The sequence below is a fragment of the Atractosteus spatula genome, chromosome 2 (assembly GCF_055471065.1).
Source record: "Atractosteus spatula isolate fAtrSpa1 chromosome 2, fAtrSpa1.hap1, whole genome shotgun sequence".
In the NCBI taxonomy this organism is placed as follows: domain Eukaryota; kingdom Metazoa; phylum Chordata; class Actinopteri; order Semionotiformes; family Lepisosteidae; genus Atractosteus; species Atractosteus spatula.
In genome coordinates this window covers 16,294,568-16,301,578 of record NC_142707.1, presented here as the reverse complement: position 1 = coordinate 16,301,578, position 7,011 = coordinate 16,294,568, and positions in this window count along the sequence as shown.

Genomic DNA, 7,011 nt, shown 5'->3' with positions numbered 1-7,011 from the left:
TACTGTATACTGCAATTTATACTAAAAACCATCATTTTAGCAAAAAGTTAACACTCAATTCAAGCATCATTTTCTTTTAGCTGAAATGTGAAGTGACTGCTTTGAAGGACGGCTGTTATACTATATTTACTAACACACATTGTTCACATCAGAAGAGGTCTCAGGCAAAAGATACAAAAACAGTCAATTCCATCTTTGATTTTATTTTGTAGTTTACTTTTATCTTTTATATGGTTTTGTCCTTGAGACTTTTCACAGAAAAATGGCAAAATCAAAACTTGTTTTCTATAGTTCTACAGTATAGCAATCTGTTCCATTCGTTGGGTGGAGATTTCTGAGTGGTTTCATTCAATCGTTTAGAGTCTTATATAGTTCTAAGTAAAATAGGCTCAATGAAGGCAGCTGCCATGATTCTATAAAGCCAAGCACATCTTGCAATATTGTTCCTCGATTCAGCTAGGACTAGAATTTGGAAACAGTCCTGATTTGTTTCAATATTACGAAGAGTATTCAATTACAAACTATGTTTATTATTTATTTGTAAAGTTCTTTTACTTATTCTTATTTAAACTAGATGATATAACTAATAATATGGTTTACAAAATACCTCAAAGTGCAATTTTTACATATAATTTTGAAAACAGTCTTCTTAAATTATGAGCATGTGAGTGTCATAATAATTAAAAGTATTAATATTTTTTGTAAAGATTATAAAGCTTGTCACTTCTTTGCCCATCAAATACACAAATAATTAGTCAGTATAGGATATCGAATGTTCTGTGAAATAGACTGAAGGCATGTAGCTGTCATGCAGAATATCCCACCAGTAATTCAATTACAGGACAGCCTATAATGAAAACTAAATGTATACTCATCAATACAGTATATGATGTTGTAGCCAGCAACAAGATGATGTTAATTTTCCTTGATAATTTCTTGAAGAGTTATTTTTAATGTTTTTAATGTTCTATGGGTTAGGGTTAATATAATTAACTCATTTTTTTTATTCTTATACTGTTAAATTATATCATACCAAAATAGATTAAATGACCTTAATTATAAACGAGTACTAATGTCATCCCTAAGAGTTGTTCAAATTATTTTTAGTTTTGATAATTTTTTTTAAGCTTTCGTAGTCTACATTTTAATTATTCTGATCAGAAGCTAAACATAAAAATAAGCCTTCAGAATGCATATTCAGCTATCTCTGGTTTGCGCCTGGGCCATGGCATTAGTTGACTGTGATCAGGGTTCCTCAACTGCCAACTGTGTAGGCAGTAATTGGCCAGAGTCCTCTTGCCTTTCAGTTGTTTAGACCTGTTGGTTGCCTGACACATTGGCATTGACATCAGTAAGAAAACAGCTGCTCCTAAAATTAGTGCTAACTCTACTGTAAGGCATTGTGGAGTCTGGACAGTGAAGAACTACCACACAAAGTCATACATTATAGTCAGTGTATTCTGTCCTTGATGCCATAGAATTAGTTCTGACTAACTCACAACATAGCAGCACAGAAAATACATAACTTCTATAAACAATAGTTACATTTACTCTGCACATCAAATTAACAAATTAACTAATAATCAACATAAACAAATTATATAATTACCAATAATAAATGATTTATCATCTAAATTCTTGTGGAAAGAAAACAAAAACACACTCTTTTGCAGCTAGTGAGGACATACAGATGTGAGCTAAATCTATTCCATGCACAATTTTAAATGCTAAAGGTATACAAAATATGCAATTTAATCATAATGCATTCTTTACAATAAATCAGTGACAAAAATGAGACTGGAGATATACAAGTCAAAATGAAAATAACTCAGAAACATAAAGGTGGTAAAACCTTTTGCCTCTAGTTGTTTATCTGTTTTCTCCAGTGACCCTTTTGGTTAGTATAATCGTGCAGAGGTCAATAAATAACTAAATTGTGATTTGCTTTTAAGATAATCACAATCTACGAAATCCAATCCTATATCCTATTTACGGGGAGTGTTAGCTATTTGAAAATTAAAATGAGTCTTTCATCCGTGAGTATCATAAATGGGTATTTATCAGGATTATAGGATTTTGCAGCCCCATCTGAACATATAAACCCGACTGTGTTTCCTTTTCCTTTTTTCCTTTTTTTTCCTGCTATATAATTACCATGCGATGGTAACAAAAGTGACATGTTTGAAGAACAGATAAAAAGACATAAATTGGCCGGTAATGGTGATATTTCCTCATCTTCAGAAAAACCCATTTATTCTCCCTCTCAACAAATCAAGGCACTGTCATCCGGCACTCATCTTGTGGCCGGAGGGGCCTCAACAATTTCTAGATGTAAGTGAATACTGGAATGCAGATGAGGCCTACTAACTAAGGCTTTCAACCAAGGCATCTGGTCTTCGCTTTCCTCAATTTCTAAATCATCCATAATGGGGGCAAGACCCCCAGAGCACTAAAAAGAGGGAGCTGACATGCTGGACAAACTGTTAATTTTTTTCTTGAAGAAGCAGCTATATTGCACATCTGTCACTGCTGTGCAGACAATTATTCACACAGTGGAAAAAAAAAAATCTGCTGCCTGTTTCTGGTGCAGTTGTTAACAAATCTAAGTGGGGATGATTGTCTCTTCTGAGCTAGAGGGTTCTGCGAGTGTTTATTGACTCCTTGTTTCCTTAATTCTTCATTCATTTATCCAGTTGTGTTTGTGTTCACAGATTAATTAATAGCTATCATGGCATTTACCCCATACGATTCCTAATTAATAAACTAGCAACTGAGACATTGGAATTTGCCAATTAACTATCATTGCTTCTCTTATTGCCAGACAATTTGCGAGTATGGAATGTATTTGACTTCACCTTCAGGTTCTTAAGTCACATTTGGCATTTAATGAACATAAAATATACTGTAGCTAGGCTTGTTTTAGGAAATTGCACTAAAAAGAGTTTGGTATTAATCTCTGTATATTTCACCTTCACATTGCTACAGGAACCTGTAAACTGTAATAGTAAAAATATATTTGATCCTTTTGTGTTTCTTCCTTTTGGACTTTTAAATGAGTAACTACAGTAAAAAGCTCCCAAGATATTTACATTTCTACACACAGCAACAATCCCACATGTAGAATGAGAACTGTGGACAAGCTCCTCCAATCCACCCATCCACCAAGCCAATCAACAGTGCATTCATATTTTAATGCTGTAGCTTAAAAGAACATTCTGGAGGACAACAGGAGAAGAGGGGTGCCTCTCAATGACATAACCACAAGCCTGAAGGCATCCATTATTCAGGCTCCAGGTCGTCGCATGGGAAAAAAAGATTGCAACTGCATAGCTGTTAATGTCCAGGGGCTGTAACAGGTTTTCAGTTATATTTTTGGAGAATGAGGTGTATAAGTGTATATTTTTGGAGACCTCTTTAGAATGACTGTGTGATTTGCATTTGGTAATATTACAATTATTGCTTCTCACATACGTAGAGTAAAGTTTACCAATAGGTGGTACACTGATACAGTGGTTAGGATTGCTGTTTAGCACTGCTGGGGCCCTAGGATCTGCAAGGATTTTATATGTTCTCCCTTAGTCAAAAGACATATTGATAGTTTAATAGGCTGCTTGCAAAATTGACCCTGGTATGAGTTTGTCTGTGTCAGTTTCAGTGTGTACCCCACCTTGTATCTGTTTCTTGCTGGGATAGGCACTGGCTCCCAAGCAACCCTGATGGAGAAGCAGTTAGAAAATGGCTAGATTCTGAAGGAGGATGATTCAGGCTCCATAGCTGAAATGCTGTGTTTCCTTTCTTCTCTTTTCAGCATGAAATAAACCTTTACTTGCTCCATTCCAAAAAAATAGGTCATCGTCTTATTTTTTCATAGTTTTAAGAAGGAATTAAACAAAACTCACTGTTGATTGCAAACTTGTCAACAATAATTTTTTTCTTTGCAAAGAAATTGTCACGATTGTAGTCCCTCCCCCTTAAGGGCGCTCCGGCTCTTTCACTTCTGACTTGATTTTGTGCACCTGCCCCTTGTTCCAGCCTCTTTCAAGCCCCCCCTTAAAAGCCAGGCGCTGACGTTAATCTGGGCTCTGCTCTGGTTTCCGTACCAGGCGAGTCCGGGACCTGGAAGCGCCTGGTCCCGTTAAGGTTTTAGTTTCTGTTCCTGTTCTCGTTCTCCCTGCCGGTTCCAACCCAGTTCCCGTTTTAAATCGTCAGTCTCGGATGGACCACCCGGTTATGGACTTTTGCCTTCATTTCCCCCTTGGATTTTCTCCTGGATTGTTTGCCTCGGCCACACCTCCCCCGAACACCAGCGTACCAAGGACACGCCCCCTGTTTTCATCCCCATTTCCTGCATGACTTTTTCCCCTGTGTTTCTTCACTTTTCCCTGGATCGTGTCGTCTGCAGAGGGTCCGGATAGAACTGTTTGTTACAGAAATTAGGTCTCATGGTGTGAAAGCTGGTGTAAATCAGACACTGACTGAAATGGGAAGGCAGTCTGTGTGCAGAAGAATGCATGAACTTGGAATGCAACCAGAAAAGATCGGATCTTTGACTTCAACTCGAAAAGGATAGTGAAAACATCAGGGGACAGGGGGGATTACATTAAGGGAAAAAAATTTTACCTTATTTTTACCTGAAGCAAAAAAGATGAGCCAGCCATTTTATGGAGGACCTGACAAAATCTTTGAAGGAACCAAGAACAGAGTTATGTCCTATGGCACTAAAAGCACATAGAAAAGTAAACAGGCCTCATTTTAGTGGTCTCTATTCATAGGAACATTAAGTGAGTGATCACTGCTTGTTGAATTCTTGGAAAGTACTCCAGCTATCCTCTTATTTTTAACTAAGGTTACTTTTCTCAGGTTAGAATTAGAGTTTGTAGGAACTGGTACTCTTTCTATGTTACTTTGTTAAGGCGATATCACATTGTCAAATCTTTTATTCAACTTTGGTGTACTTGTTACTTGTTCTACTTTACTTGTTCTACTCTTGATATGGGGGATTTAAGAAATACAGACAAAATAATGCTGGTTTACAATTCATTGAATCCAAAGAAACACAATCTGAAATTTCAGTGTGATGAAGAAATTATTATTGGTCATTGATCCAATCATCCCATAAGGGGAGCTGTCTTACTTCATAATGTTGTAAGTTATTTCTGCTATGACTGATGATTGTGGCCTTTGGTGAATAGTTACTGTTAATCTTGGTAAGAGTATAATTATTTTGGCAAACAAGTATGATTACAATGACAGAAGGCTTAATGCAGTTGATTTTCTTTCTGTAAAAAAGACACAAATTCATAATTGAATGAGCCCTCTGATGAATGGTTAAATCAATATCTAACTCCTTTGTCGTCACAGAAGTCTTACACCTGGGTTACAGCCTTATGCTTTGACTTGAATGTAGAAGGTGTCAAGTGATTTTCTCACCCTAATGAAATTCTGTTTATATTGTTTTCTAACGATTCAAAATATAAAGCTTGTTAAGGTGGTTTATTAATAACCACTAACAAATTGATAACATCAAAGTAAAAATGACCCCTTCTCTTTTAAGCAATCATAAAGGAGTTATTTTAGATATTCCTCATGATCCTGAATCTGTAAATATAAAAATTATTGGAAATTAATCTGGTTATGCTGCATATTGACAAATCCATTGTAAATGTCCATACTGTAAGTTAATTGAAGAAATACTAATGAATAGTTTACATGATACATGTTTTAATGTGGAATGATTTAAATGTAAAGTATTGCAATGTAAACTGGTGCTGAAATAAGATAAAAAACTTTTCTGAATCTGAAATGGATACATACAGTATCATATGAATTTAGTTAAGAGAGCCTGTGTAAACAAGGTGAAAAAAGTTGAAAACAAAATGATACAAACAATATTATAATAAAATCAAATACTAGTGATAAAATGATATGGTTGTGGACATCACAATGTGAAAACACAGAGCGAATCATTAACTCTTTAGAAAATGCTTCTGCATGTGTGGTAAGAGAGATGGAGGTACAGGTATGTGTGACAAAGACTACAAAGAAACCTTTTTCAATACTCCCACAGCTCTTTGTATAAAAAGAAGTGCCACCTGTTCTTAGTCTTAAATGCACTTCCACATACTTTTCACTGGTGTCCTCTGGTTTGCCGTTAATTCTGAAGAAATCCACTGATTTGACTTTTAATATTTGGATCAGGTCCGCCAGTAGTCCTTTCTGCTTAACACCAAAAAGATTAATTTCGTTTAGTCTGTCAGTGTAGTACATTTCTTTAAGACAGAGAATGTATCTAGTTGCTCTTCTCTGGACTTAACTTCATTTTTGTCAAGTGCTATTTTGTACACCATACTCTAAATGTAGTCTTATTAGTGCACTGTCCATTTTAACATCCATCCACTTTCTAACCACTTCATCCAATTCAACGAGCGTAATGTGGGGTACACCCTGGATGGCACACATGCACACAGTCAAACTAGGGACAGTTTTCCTAGAAGCCAGTTAACCTAACAGTATGTCTTATGAGCACCTGGAAGAAAGCCACAAAGACAAGGGGAGAACATACAGTAAAAAACTCCAAGCAGATAGCACCCCAGGTCCAGAACTGAACCCAGTGCCCCAGTGCTGTGAGGCAGCAGTGCTAAACACTGCAACACCAAGCTGCCACAATTGAACATTATTGATGTAAAATTATTTTTATACAGTATATCCTAATATACCTTTTCTATTTGTTCTAAGCACTGTCTATAAGATGTTAATAATTTGTAACCATAAACACCTAATTCGTTTTCATAAGTAAGACTTATCCTTAACTAGTATTTAGTAAAAACAGGGCCTCAGTGTCTTACTGATAATAACTGCAGGACATTACCTGGCACATAATCAATGGTTATTGATAGAGCATTGCCATATGTTATTCACAAGTTTTAAATAAATACTGTATAAATTTACAGTCACCCCAAAATATCTCTCCCAAAGATTTATTTATTCCTGAATGAATAAATGAATAAAGTT